The sequence below is a fragment of the Dermacentor albipictus genome, chromosome 8 (assembly GCF_038994185.2).
Source record: "Dermacentor albipictus isolate Rhodes 1998 colony chromosome 8, USDA_Dalb.pri_finalv2, whole genome shotgun sequence".
Lineage (NCBI taxonomy): Eukaryota > Metazoa > Arthropoda > Arachnida > Ixodida > Ixodidae > Dermacentor > Dermacentor albipictus.
The window spans coordinates 123322313-123337597 of NC_091828.1; positions in this window are offsets into that span (position 1 = coordinate 123322313).

A 15285-nucleotide genomic window follows, 5' to 3' on the forward strand; every position below is an offset into this window, starting at 1 on the left:
TCCTTTTTCAGTGTAATTTTTTTTCTTCATTTCTGAAAAGTGTCTCTTTGTAGTTTTTCCTAGTATTGGCTAGTCCGCAGCATTTTATTGCTTAACAAATTCAGCTGCAGCTTTTCTGTTCCTTTATGCTTTGTGTCCTAAAACCTTTTATTGTCGCGAACTTTCACGTGTTTCCATTGTAGCTTGTACAATTCCTGTCATTATGCAACAGAGGTCCCATTTGAGTTTCTAACCACGGGACCTCCTTCTGCATGCACAAGCAATGTAATCATCTCAGTTTTTTCGCATAAGTAAAGTGACTCTGATTCTGATTTATTGCTCCAAACTCTCTAGTGGCGTACCAAAAGGGTCAATGTGTGACTATATTGTGATTGGTGTGGTAACTTCAGCCTACTAGCCCACAGTAAAAGAAAAATAAATGTATGACTACATGCCGTTCAGGATCATTCGGTATTTCGTACCACGCCTGCTTTGATGCACCGAGTATCTCATTCTACCGACACATTCGCGACCACCTGCAGTGGCACACTTTCAGCACGCAACAGCATTCGAGTGCATGAGGTGGCTAAATGAAGGAAAGCTCTTGCCTGCAATATCTGCAATAGAATGTTTTAAAGCAATGTTTTCTGTACTTAGCTTCACACTGTGCGTGCTCGAAGTTACCTGCTGTTTTGCTCGATTGGCTGGTGCTGGCCATAGCACAAATCGGCACCGGAAAAAGTGCAAGCCAAGGCAGCGAAGGGTTTCAGTTCATGTACGTGAGCACGTACGTGAGCCCCAACGCAAAGTCGTTGACCTCGCCATTTCACCCTGATAATTCCAGTGCCTTCGTTACAGTGTTATTTCCATGTTCTTAAGAAGGCTCCAGTGTTCCGCTGTCCTCACGCCGCCATTGTACTTTGCTTTGTATTTTTGCCTAACGCTCACTTTTATGCACTTACAAATTCAACGACGTTGCTCATGGGCTCTACTGCCATCATGTGACCTGGTTACGAACTTCTGGCCATTGTGATCAAAAGTTTATGGCTTGTGTCTATGCCTCCAAATGCGTGTTTTGGCTCGACAAGTGTTTGAGTGTTCCGAGAAGCAGGCACATCGGCGGCGCATCTGTCGCCGAGCTAAAGTGAAGGGCTATGAAATACGTGGCAAAACATCCGGGCCTGACAATGTGACACGGAGGCTGTCGAACACAATCAATGCGGATAATTTCTTTTCCTCATTGATTGCTCGGTTCGAGCGCATTATATAAAACTACCGACGTCGCCAGTCTACGCAGAAAGGGGAGCACGAACTTAGAACGCGTGGCGGCCATAGGACGCCTCCGCGTCAAAGTATAAGCACTCACTTGTCGTAGCAGGAACACCGATGCCCGTGTTCATAAATATTCGTCGTTCTTTTATGTTGTTGCGCATAGTGACAAGAACACTGTGGGTAAGATCAAGCGTGGAAAGACAGGAGTTGTAATTCAGAGCGAACAATCTGTGGGCACCATTCCGGACACTACGGCAGGGAAGAGTCGACGACTCGAGAAGAGGTTAGCATTCGCATACCTTTATAAGAGAAACAACATTTTCCATCAAGCGCAGTGCACCGTTTTTGTTTCCGGGAAGACACGCCCTGTATTACTGCTGAGAGAACAACAGGATATCAAGAATGAGGGCCATCATACTGATCTTATGCGTTTTTCTCGTCACGTTGGGTACGACTCCGTTTTATTTTACGCCTATTTCCGGCCTTTCCTTTTCTTGAGTCGTTGAGCGATAATTTATGTGGTTATCACGAGGATGTCGCTGCAAAGCAGTCATGTAAATTTAGATCCCTAAATAAAACTGTCAGTGTCTCTACAGGTTTTAATTGGACGTTGCATGACAAGTTGTGCCAGATGATGCTGTGTCCTAGATCATTGTTTCTTGTCTTTAAAAATGAGCATGCACATTTTGGTGACATTCTTCTAGCAGCGATATGCAAGCGAAAATAGTGAACATTGCGTACGTTTCCGCTTCACTCAATGCTTCCAGCCTCTATATATCTTTTAGAAAGATGCTAAACAAATAGTATTAAAGGAATACTTCGTAAGATATCTCAAAATCCAAACCAGTAACTAAGCTGCTGAAATTCAATGGCTTATTTATCTTACTTTCCTTTTGCATTAGAGTTGCCGAATTTATGCGTGTTCTACAGTGATACTTTGCAGAGACAATAGTCAAGCTAGCTAAAAACCCTGTGCCTATATAACGTATATGATTCATAAAATAGATGTACCTATGTTGGCGATACACAAATATTAGCAATCTAAAGGCTGATTGCCAGGTATCCCATGGTAAATGTGTCGGATAATCCATGCACTAAGTGACAAGAATACCTCCAGATTTTTTCAAGCTTAAAGAGACAGCACACATGTGCAGACGTTCGGCAGTTGAAAGGTTAAAATTGGAGATGGAACACTGGCGAACAGATTACGCACAACCTCGGCTTTCTCATTGCAATTTACTTGATGTTTCAACATTGGCCTTTCCCGATGGTGCACAAAAGTATGTGAAATAAAACCCAAATAAGACTCTAATACTGAAAAGATATTAATAGTCAAGCATATTCTTTATAAAATAGACAGCCTTATCCAGGTGTTTCTGAAAATTAGTAGGCTAACTTGTTGTTCTCAATTTCCATATTTGGCTTTTCCCTCAGTATTGACACAGGGTGAAGCTTTGATTAACAGTATCTGCTTCTGCAAAGTATTTTCTCCTAGTTACGTTGTCATCCGTTTTCCTAGGAGAAGTGGTCATTGTAATAATTCTCTGTTACAACCGGCTGTGTATTTTGTTATTACTTTATTTTTGTTTTGTTTTACGTGCGTTTATTTGGATAATTCAGAGCAGGAACAAGCGTAAAGAATCTCGACATAATTCCTGAAAACCAATAAATTACATTACCATGAGCTTGTCAAAGTAAAAACAACAGTAATTCTACTTTACACAACGTAACATTAAAGTTCGATCGTAACCTACATAACATCAGCGACTTCGAGCAAGCTCTAAATCATTTTTTCATCGCTTACTTTGCAGCGTTCATTGAATCAGATGCAAAGAAAAACAGAAGGTGAGTACATTGTCAATTCAAGAACTCACTGAACAAAATATACCTGTAGCTGACCATATAATTTTTTTAAAAATGAGAGCGTTAGAACTAGTCATGGGATGCATAACAGCGAAATATGGTCAAAGACAGGGAAATGACATGGCCACAGGTTAATCTTGTATTTTAGCTGTTTTCTTCCGTTTTGCGCTAACAGTACATCGAGTATGACAGATTTGAGCCTCTGCGGGACGTGCTTGTTGCATACAAAAATTTCCTGCTCTACACTGCACCTTCTTATTTCTTCTTCACTGTTCATAACGTATGCCGTGCGTAGGTCTAGTCAACTTTATTTGTCGGTGAAGTGACATCCTTTAATGTGACCGGATGTATAAATAAAAAATATCTTTGTGCTTGTTCGCGGCTAACATTTCTAGATAACGCTTACTCTGCGTCCAAATGAAACGTTCTAAGTAATTGTGAAAGCTTGTTTTTCTTGTGCATTTGAAGTATTGTATTTCTTTCGCATGGGGGGGGGGGGGGTTCGCTCAACTTTTCGCGAATGTGTAGCAGCATGCTGCTTGTTCGTAAAAACTTTTCTGAACCAATGTTCGGTAGTTGAGCCTGCACTGAAGTTTTCTGCACTATGATAAAAATAAATGAAGTGATTTTTCCATGCACTCTTCAATTGCTGCAGCAGCCTTGCTTTTATCGCCTAATAGAAAAATAGAGAAAAACTCAGTTATTTAGTGAAGTATCTTTTTCAAGCATTTTCGGTTTGCTGCGAACTAAAACAAAGAAATTCACAACCGAGATACATAGGCCCGGCTGTCGCACTTTTCATAACGTCTCCTATATTTTGACATTACATAATCTTGTCGCCTGAGAAACGTTGGAATGTATCGTAAATTAATTAGGTGTACTTAGAAGAATGTCATTGGGAGAATAGTGCACCTCCATGCAATAAAGCACCAGTGTATTCATAGTGCACTTTGCATAGCACAGAAGGCAGTGACAGTAGGCGACTTTCAGTGTGCTTCTTGTAGCAATTTTCAACGTTGTACATTTTTGAATTCATGCGTTAGGCGCAAAAATGAAAGAGAGACTATTTGATTTAGATCTGTGCTACCTCTCCTTTTTTTTACATGTGGAGTGACTGCACATTTCTTGGGAGAGCAATAGATGCATCATGCAAGTCTGTTTTCAATTCCAAAGCATTGTGAGAGGCGCCTCAATATTTGCACATGTATCTATTTATCCTTGTTCTCTACGCTTTATCGGTCGCCCAGAGACCCTTCCAAAGCTCTATAGGGCCCACTTTCGAAATGAGAACCCATACAAACAAGCAGTTGTGATACATCTCAACCTATTAAAAAAATTATTGGTTCCCAGGGCACATTATTAGTGGTTTGATTTCTCTGACGCTCGTATAGCTATGTATACCTATGTTTGTTTATAGCTATTGTTTCGTTCGATAAGCTGTAATAAAAATATAGGCAGCTACTTTGTGCTTCTTCTGCCATCCTGCACTACGCTATATAGTGATAGTAGCATCCGAGGAAAAATATTGGTTCACAAAGTGCTGTGAAAATTTTGGCCTATGTTGCGTAAAAGAACCATCGCCTCTCTTAAGATGGAGTTGGCGCTGTCTGACAATATTTGTGCTTTGTCCTGTTATTCAGGATGACGGCAGCGTTGCGTAGCACAACTCGAGGTAAGTCCAGAAGTCCATGTTGCTTGGCTTCTCTGTTCGTAATGCTGAGTAGACAAGCAGTGCCCTTGTCCCCTTCCGGCCTTCCTTATTTGCGCTAAGCGTCTGTAATTTTTATGGTCTACTGTGCAGGTAAGTCGAGCACACTAACGTGAACAGAACTCCGTCTGTGCCTGTCTGAGTTTTCGTCTGTCTATTTAAACACTGCCTGTAAGGAAATTCGCTAGACGTAATGCTGTACAGAAAAACGATGCAATTTTTCTCACGTGCCTGCTTTCTCTACAGTTCTCATATTAATTGAGCAATCCATCAATTGCTTAGTCTATTTTTACCTGAAAATGTTTGTGAACGTAAGGGGGGGGCTGGTGAGATACATCCAGTGTACTTTCCTAGTAACATGTTTGGCAAAGTAAAGAGCGGCCTGGGGGCGGGGGGGGGGAGGGGGGCAGGTGCGCTGCTCCACAATCAAGTGGCGTTCCAACTACGTCATCATCGCCGGCAAACTTGCTAGCCATGGCAGCCCATATTATGGTAGGTCGGGAATGGTCCGCAGCATTAGTCACTTGTGTTTATGAGAATACGATAGCAAGAGTCAGCGCTGAGCTGAACCTCGAACAAACGGTTTTCTAAATGTACGCGTGGGAGACATGTTCTCACGTAGCACCACGCGAAGCAACTGCGACTGGGTAGCACAAACAGTTCCCTGGCTGCTGTTAAGCATTTTACAAAGCTGCACTCAAAGCTTTGGTGGTGCACGAGAAAAGACTGAAGGAGGAGCGTTGACGTTTGTAGCATGAAATTTACCGTCGTTTCCTCTTAGATCACTGCTTCCACTAAGCCACAGAAAGAGAACGCTGTAGTGCTTGCACGAACAATGCCCATGCCTGCAGCAGAAGGCTGAACGCTGCCCTGGCTAGCCCTTAGAGTTTATTCAGCGAAGCGTTAGGCTAAGACTATTTGACTTCGCCATTATTTTTTTCAGCTAAACGCTCTGCGCCGTCTTTCGAGTCTCTGCAAACTTTCTAGCACTTGCGCCGTCCATCCTGAGACAGCATGATGACGGCAGCGGTAGCGCCGAACGCGCCAGTGTACCTCGGTTACCCACGTTCTTGCTATCGCAAAAAAATATTTATTTCTCCAATTATGATTCAGAACAAGTAGAAGTTCTAGTCACTCAATAATTCCCAACGGATGTTGTCTTTAGGATCCCTTCCTGTGCAGTGCAGCTCTCAGAAATTACAAAACAGGAAACATGCACTGTATCCTGACACGAAATATATAAAGGCAAGAAAAAAGTATTTAACCACTAGAACGCGTACAACTGTGGTAGGTATTTAAAGAAGCCCCTACAATGATTGGAACTTATGGTGTATGCAATGCAGCGTACTTCATGTATACGGTGTGCCCAGCTAATGTTAGCCAAACTGTTCAACAAAACAAAAAAAAGAAGAAAGAAAGATGGTGCAGTGTACTGTCATATGACATACGGGGTTCGGTCACCAGACCTGTGGCGACCCAACACCGTAGGTCTTATAATTGTATCATGCACGGTGTTTTTTTAATATCGCCATCTTGGTTGAACAGCTTCGCTAACGTTAGCTGGGATACGAGGCACACTAAGTACAGTTAAGAAATAGGACAGTTGTTTGGTGAACACTGGCAATTGCCGGTTCAAGGACACAATTAGACTGCACATCGGTAAAAACTTTGCTTGAAGTCAGCATCAGATTCGCAGAGGAACTCCGCGGCCCACACTAGTACAAAGTCGTTGTTGAGCCAAACAGAAGTTTTGGACATCACTCTGGCCATATGAGAACTTTGCCTCGAGGGACGGTTAGACATCAAGTAAACCAGCGGTGAATGAACACTGCAACTCGTGGGAAGCGCTGTTCCTCCGGATTTTCATATGCTATTTCCCGTAGCTTGCGCAGCCTGGAACACACAGGTTTATTTTATTGCTGTACAATCATGCTGGGCAATGTTAGGCAAGCTGGATGATTAATATAGAGGCCAGTTTTTGGTTTAATTTGTTTACTTCCCCGTGTTTCTGCATTACTGCGAACTTTGGAAATAATCACAGAACTCTGATTTCCAACCTAAGTTGACTCGCTCTACTGTGTTGGTTGTGTGCATTTTTCCCGCTGTTCTCAGTAAATTAAACAAGGTACCTTGTTTATATTTGGTGAAAAGGAATAGGGCAGATTATATGTTATCTGGAGGTGATGTTTACCTCAGCTGGACTATTTGCAGCTTTTTTACAGTACATTGCGTATACAAGCATCCTTGACTAGGTTTTATGGATGCCGAATAATTTAGCGTGCGCTGTTTGGAGAAATATTATTGCCACTAAAAGAAAATTTTGTGTTATTTCAGGAAATTGACATTATTATTAGGAAACATTCTTGAAGCTTGTATGCCAAGGTAAATGTATGCGCTTCAATTGCAGCTTTTTGTGCAAAGCTTTCTTCAGGACATGCTCGAAAGCGTCATGCGGCCATTGTGGTCAGTGTTTTCATGTGTGTAAAAAAACTCTATCGCTCACACTGACGAAACGTTTGTGCAAGCAGGGGTAATAGCAAACGTACTGTTTGGCGAAAGATTGTTCTCTGAGGAGTAATTACGAATCTAGGAAATAATCGCCGAGCTCATTCGAAAATTCTTTTAAAATGACTGCAGTAGAACTAACCGGCTCAGTCTATACCCTACAACCTAGTGATATCGAACCGGCACGAGCGCCGAGAATCTGTGCTTGTAAATGAACGTTGGTACAAATATAAAACATGACGACGTTCAGCGTTCGTGCAAGCCTAACAAGGCTTTGCTCGAATAAATAGCAGGAATCAAAACCTGATTGCCGATGTGAGTTTTTGTTCATAATGAGCGCGAGCTAACCGACAATCTATGAACATGTAGAACAAGACGTCCGGGTCAACAACAAAGTAAGAAAACAAGTATTTCCTGCTTGTCCCTGACAAGTGATCAAAAGTGATATTTTTTTTTTTCATACGTATGGCACGTTCGTTCCGAAAACACTAAGTACGAAGGACACGTGTGTATACAAGATCTCAGTCAAATTGTTGCCATGTTTTTTTCGCTTCGTTCAATGGCAAGTCAACGATATATCGCGATCATTCAATGAGACCGTCATATCTTCATCATGTTGACTGCTGTTCTGTCACGGGCAAATTTCAACCGCCACGCAAGCCCATTTGCCATGGTGTTGCCCTGCTTAGCTCGAAGTTGTGGGTTTGATTCAAGCCGCGGTGGTCGCATTCCGATGCGGCAAAATGCAGAAGCGCTCGTACACCATGGTGCACGTTATCCAGGAGCCTCCCACTGTGGCGTGCCTCATAATCTCATTGCCGTATCGGCACGTATAAAACCCCCTAAATTAAAATATGTTCGTTCTGCCGCCAGCGCGCTTTAGCTTTTAGCTTTCTTTTTACTATACAATACCATCGAAAAGTAAGTGGAGCCTCTTATTTCTTGTTTCATGCGCAGCTAGTGGACGCGGTGGCGGCTTCAGGTGCGTATGAGAAGTTTCCATTTTGCGGCCACAGGCCACAAACTTACATCACTCCTGCTGTTTAGAGCAGCGCGCAATAATTGTTACATCGTGCTTGACAGTAGCCTTGCCTTGATCGCAATACATTGGTTCGTTCAGTCTAGTCTCTCGGGTTTCGCTGAATCTCTTGTGCACAGGCTGCTGCGCACAGTAGTATTTATTGCACGAGCACCAGCGGTGGCGGTTCAGTGGCCATGAGGTTCTGCCGCTCAAGACCAGGTTGCGCTTTTGCTTCTTGCTCACGTCAGTCAAATTACATGGAGGCCAAACTGAAGAACCACAGCAAGTTGAGCGAGGTGGCCCAGCTGCATAATTAACTGCAATGCGAACACATCAGACTGAAAAAAGAAAAGGAAGGATGACAGCACCCACAAACTTTCACTCGTGAGTTGGCGATTGTGTGGTGTCATATTTTATTCGAGTGTAGTCTCTTTCGCTTGCCCTTTAAGTAAACAGGATGAAAACACAAAACGAAAAATTTCATATGGCTAAATGCAAGCGCTATGTTCGCGTGTTGCTGAAGAACCCATGGTGTCAAAAATTATTCCGCAGTGGTGCACTGCAGTGTTTCTCCTTCCCACGGAGAAGTTTAAGGATGTTATACTCCTTAGTTTGATACAGTATTGGATGGCTCATTTGTTTTTCGCTCGTGTTTATCCTGTTTACTAGTGTACACACCAACCGAAACATCAGCCTTTCTGGCTGATTTGCTAAAGCTACATGTTTTTGCGAAGCTCGAATTATTGCCGGAAACATGAACCATGTGAACGATTTCGCTGAGAGGTACCCAGCTACCCTGTGCTATACTATGTGTCTTTTGTCATTACTAGGAAAAAGAAACGTCTATTTGTCATTTGTCAGGCAAACTGCAATAAGGCTGTAATTTGTTGTGACTGCTTTGCTCGAAGCGTGATTTGGTTATTTTATTCACCGCTCTATTTCGGATAAACTAGTGAGTCTGACAGAATGTCATCTGCTCGCGAAGAATCGTGAATGTAACATGATAGGCAACAGCTAAAGTGAAGAAATATCATCGGCCCTGAATTGTTCCTTGTGGAAGATCCAGGGGCCCCATCAAGCTGTTGCCACGGCTTTTGTTTCACTGTCTTCCGTTTCCTGATGAAAAAAAAAAGTGAATGTGAAATATAAAAAGCTTGAAGCTTCTACCGACAGGCGTGAGCCGAACTTTATAGGCAGTTACCGAAATGTCAAGCTTTTGAAAATATTTCTTCCTCTTGGTGGGCTTCTCTTCTGGTTTCTTAAAATGTTTGTGTATAAGCACGCACGCATTTCACTGTCAAAACCGCTTTGAACACGACAGCGTGATACGCCACATGTCACCGAAAATCCTGTGTTAGTGTTGGCGGGTCCGTAAGTGAAAATCGCCGTATCTATTTAGAGATATCTGTATGCTACGCATTGCTAAATGACATGCGGTATATGAGGGTTATATTGTCACACCATTTTATCACTAAGGTTGCTCATACCTTGCCTTACATTCTTGACCAAGTTATTCCTCGGAATATTGAGAATGACAGCCCAGAAACAGATGTCATGAAACACGCCGACTACGCGTGCATTTTATGTTAAATTTTCTCACACTAAAATAACAAAAGTGCGAAACAATAGCAGAAACCTGAAAATCATGTAATTTATTGGGCGCGGCTGTGCACGATCTCCTGGATCTGCCCACGCAAAAGCCGCATTTCTACCAGAACCCTAGCCTTTGTACATAGCATTTGCCACAAGAGTTTCGCGGTAAACATTAAGGTTACATAAGCTGCAGTATCCGGAAAGCGTGAGAAGCAATCAGGAATCTTTGAATGCTATCGCGTTCCATTCTTAAAGGCGAATCTTAAGCGTCCTACACGTTTTTCTATGTGTTGGCTTCTACAGCGAGCACAAAGAGAGTGCAGGTTCATTTAAACTTTTCAGCCATCTGTTGCCTCTAGGAACCGATCAAAAGGGTCTGCGCTAAATGGTGGCACCCTCTAGCGACTGCAAAAGCAAACGCCTTGTGCGTCGTTGAGTATAATATAGTTCACGTGGACCGACCAGCTGCTTATATCTGTGCTGAGTAACTTCATTGTAGTAATATCTCAAATTGTGTCAATTGGATAACGCATACATATGTTGGACCAAGCCCAGAAGCATGTGGTGTAATCGATTAGCTGATTTAGTGTGATTGCCTTCGCTAACCGAGCTTGACTAAAAACAAAAAATTTCGCGTAAAAAATTGTCGTTTCTGCAACTTCCCCAACCTGCCGAAGAAAGCACTTCTATAAGCCTTTGAAAAACTATATAAATTATTGTGCGATTTGTTTGCGGGCTCGGTGCTGCTTTAGTTTAAAACTTGTTTAGCGAGTTACGACACACACCTGCAAAGAGCCTCGCATATTTACGGTAGTCAGGAGATTGTAAGAAATGAAGCTATTCAAAACTAGTGGTGATGCGAGCATTTTGAATAGCTACCGAGTAATTTGTTCGCTTTGTTACACTTACACAGAATGACGACACCACGGCGTAGGAAGCGCACTATTCGTCCGAAAGGTAAGTGTGAGAAATAGCTTCTCCTTCGATGTTTAAGGCAGCCTAATGTGTTACACCTGTGCACTCACGTTTCTCTCTCACTCTCTCTCTCTCTCTCGCTACATGTCTGTGTGTGTTTAAACTAGCAAGAAACACATTTGTTTCACTGCACCATTAAATCCTACGCAACCCGGGACTGGTGGCCGTGTCTTTCCTTGACGCCCGCTCTGTTAGGTTACTGATAAAAAAATATTGTTTTATGCTCCCTACCACAACTACGAGACTCCACACCGACTTCAGCTGTATATTTTAATGCATGAGAGAGTCGCTACCGCTCGGACATCGTACTTTTTGGAAACATTGCCCTCACTGTCATTTTCCACGACAGAATATAAAAAAGAGCAGAGTAACAAGAAAGATGACACGCGATTTTGCTGCAAATTTGACGCCATTATTGGTGAGAACTGCAGTCATCTTTTAAACGCTGTGCGGTTCATGTCAGATGTCATATACTAAATCTGGCGTCCACAGTTTATATTGCAAGAAAACAAAAATCGGGGGAGAGTTCAGTGGCGCATGGATAGGCTGACAAGTTCATCTAGTGCTTATTACTATCTTCGACAAAACAATAACTATAAAAATTATGCACCCCGAATTGGACACGTTCCAATGTAAATCATATTGGCATTCATAAATGCTGTTAGTACACACCCAATGTTTCTGCAAATAGTTTAGGGAACCCTATGTACAGGGGAGAAGAAGATCTATTTTGATGGTGAAGAAGCTCTTTATTCGGGAACGAGATAGTCGTGCTGACGAGTAGCAAGTATTGTACGTAATCACATAAGCGACTATGAGCTAAGTTTGTTGTAACATTAGGCGCAACGGCTCTGTGAACCTAAAGCAAATGGATGCGTTGTTCATGCATACCTGCTTCTTCGAATAACATGGAAGTAGAAATCTTATATGTGCGCATCTAAGGTTCTTTTGAAAGTTTTTACGCGTGAAGTATAGTTCTCACTGAAATCTAATAAGATGTAAATGAGGACTCAGATATTCCTTGTGGTAGTGTGAAGCACCACATCTAATGTCAGACAAGTTTTTTATTCTCCAAAAAACTAATATTCAGGTATTTCATAGGCAGAGGCACTTTAGTGTAGTATCCAGGATTCCCACATGAATAATATATATATATATATATATATCGCTTTGCTGTCGTCAAAATTTCACAGCGCATTTTTTTCTTTGCATATTCCACAGTGAAGCCTACAGCTGCGGGGTAAGTGCCTCTCCCCTCAGGTTTTCAAAATCTGGATCTTGTTAATTTCACCGTCACAGATGTGTACCTATTAAAGGACCTTATGAGAGTTTCCCTTCAATCCTCAGTTACCTATTCCTCTATCTCCAAAGCCTCGTGTGGTACCAACTCTGAATCTCGGTAGTGTGCCTGTGGTACTTCTGTCTGGTGAAAGCCATATGTTGACATTCCTTGATTGAACACTCTTAAGAATAACCAAGGGGGCCTATCCAGAACTTGCTACGGAAATACAAAGCACGTATAGTGGTCGCTCTTCCAGAACGAATTCTCCATAACACAAACATCAGCAATCTATGAGGTGACGAATGGTTACATGCTCATTCATAAATATAGCAATCCCGCAAAAATTTCTTTACGCTTTCTTGTGTATCTGTGGCCCCTGGAGGTTCCAGTTCGGCATTTCTATATATTCATTCTGTAGTCCAAGGAAGCGCGAAGTATCTGTAGTGAATAAAGAACGTTTTTGTGCAAGCGTTCACTTTTTAGTCTTCTTTTTTCTATGAGGTACCAAAGCTACAAGACAGAAGTACTACTCGAAGTTAATACGTGCTACATGGTTTTATAATATAGGCACATACGTTTGCTGAGTTAAGCACACATGTTTCTGTAAAAGGCCTTATTGAACGTAACCAACGAACCTTAGTGGTACTCATCGTAGTAGTACGTGCAGTAAGCAGCTCTCAACGAAAAGCAGCAATAAGGCCCATTTAAAGAAGAAACGTTTTGGAGAGGCGTGAGATAGCAGTCGCCAACTTTTTGTATCTGTTGTCCTTGCTCTCCTCCCTTTCGTTAACTGTATTGTGCGCATACCTCAATCATTTCACCGTACAAGGTTGCCTGCAAACGCTGACTTTCCTTTCGACCAAAAAAAAACGGCAACTTCCGCGAAGTGAAGTGAGAACGAATAAAAAGGATTGAGGCACAGCCTGTAGTAAAGTGACAAGTGTTTGTTCTCCTTTCAAAGATCAAAACCCGTGGACATAAAACAGCTCTTTTCTAAATACCAGAGCAACTTAATGATATGAAAATGTGAATATCATTTTTATACTTTGGTATTGCAGGTACACTATTAGGGGAATGAAATTGGTATTGAAGTTCCATAATGTTGAAATAATTGTCTTTGCCTGCTGCGATTACGTACAAGTCTAATGATTCCTCTTCACATGGTTCATCGCGTGTTGGATTTGTTTCCTTCCTCTTGCCAAAAGCTTGTGAGGTTTGCATTGCCCCTCGCAAATGTGCAATAGCGCGTGCAATATTAATGTGCTGCAAAAGAAATAGAGGACAAAATGCTGAGATAGTTGAGAAACAATGTATGTCGAACGTATGGCTTAGCTATAGGTCGCTTCGGATACATTAATGCAGTCACAACGCGTGGACGAAGATAATGAACCTAAGCACCGTGGCATCGGAGACATAACGAACATGCTGCGTTTCTCCCGTTCTCTGAGCTCATTAAAATGACAATTATTCTCTTCTCCGGCTCACCGACTTCACTTCTTGTACTAATGGCAAGGATAGGCCTCGTGATGGCCGAGTGTGTGATCTCGAGGAGGGAGGAGTGATCCCCGATTGTGCGCTCAAAAGCTCGAAGGTTCAGTGAGTCGGTGTGCCGCAAAGGGCGATGAGGTGGTCATCTAACCCCTTCCTCCCACTCTCCGTCCCACGCTTGTAGTAAGTAGGCACTAAGAGCTTATCATTGCTAATCGTCCATACTTGCTGACAGCTTTCTCAGGCAATGAAAGGGAACCTAATCGGGCCGAGCTTCTGCACATGTGTTACCACATCAAGAAGCCCGGCAGAGCTTTACAGCACTTTTGGTTTCTTCGACCAGATAATCATACAGATTCCACGTGCGACGGTTTCGCATTTGCGCAAACGTGGAAGAGAAACGCAATGAACAAGTGACATTTCACACTCGGTGGTGCATTCTGTCTTATTTCTCTGGCATAAATACGGCATCTATGTTTTCTCTTTCCCTGTCTAAACTAACGCGGATGAAAATGTGGGACAATTTTCAGTAGCGCCTCCGTAGCATTTCCTTGATTGCCATACAAAGTTGCCCACTATAGTACACCAATGCTGACGCTGATGTTACGAATGATGTATTTATAACCTTTGGGCTTCTTATTTCTAAAGGCGCAGTCGCCGTAAGAGCACGACGGCAGGTCCAGGTTTCGGTGACGACTAAGGTAATGTATTACCATGCGTCAGCAGAAATTCCGTTACCTAATTAAATCACGGTCTCTTCAAACAGCTGGCTTTATGCTATATTGAATTTTATGCTAGAGAAATGCCGATTTTTACATCACTCATTGCTTAAAGTTAACAGCGAGTTATAAAGAAGCATACCGATTCGACGGCAGTTAGGGCTGTTACGCAAATCAAATGATTGTCAAACAAAGGTTATCTTGACACTTGAAGAAATACGCAACGCCTGCCCCAGAACTTCCGTATGATGCACTGTGAATGACTGGCAGTGCTTTAAGGTTTCCATCAAGTTAGGTTTGGTTGAATAAATAAAGAGTGTGTGATGTAAAGAAAGAAGTTATTTTCGATTGCATTTCGTTGGATTGAAGAAACTCACCGTAGCAAGATCTTAAAAAGCGACAACTGAGGTGACAGTTTGAAGGCTTCTGTAAATAATATCGGCAAAAAGAAAAACAAAAGGAAAGAAATGAAGAAAAAGATGCTTAGCCGACAGGCAACTTCGGTTCTCGTGAGACTGTTTTCAGTGTAGCGGCAAATAAGTCGAGGAGTGTGACATCGCAATCATAAGTATTGATTTCTGGTAAAGTATTACCCTAGCAATTCTACGGTGACTTGCGAGGCGTGTGATGATGCAACAACGATGGTGGCAATATATGGAGCAACTTGAGGGGACTTAAAAAAGAAAGACACTTCATTTATCTACACAATTTGTAGGCCCATTTGATGTTTTAGTTCTATGTTTTGCTACTGTTGTATATCTTCGGAAGAACGGTGAATTTAAAAAATCACGTGCCAAAAGTAAGCGTCAGCTTTCTTTTTCCTTCATCGCAAATACACGACACTGTTTTCACCACTGCCGAATTCGCTCAATCAAAACGC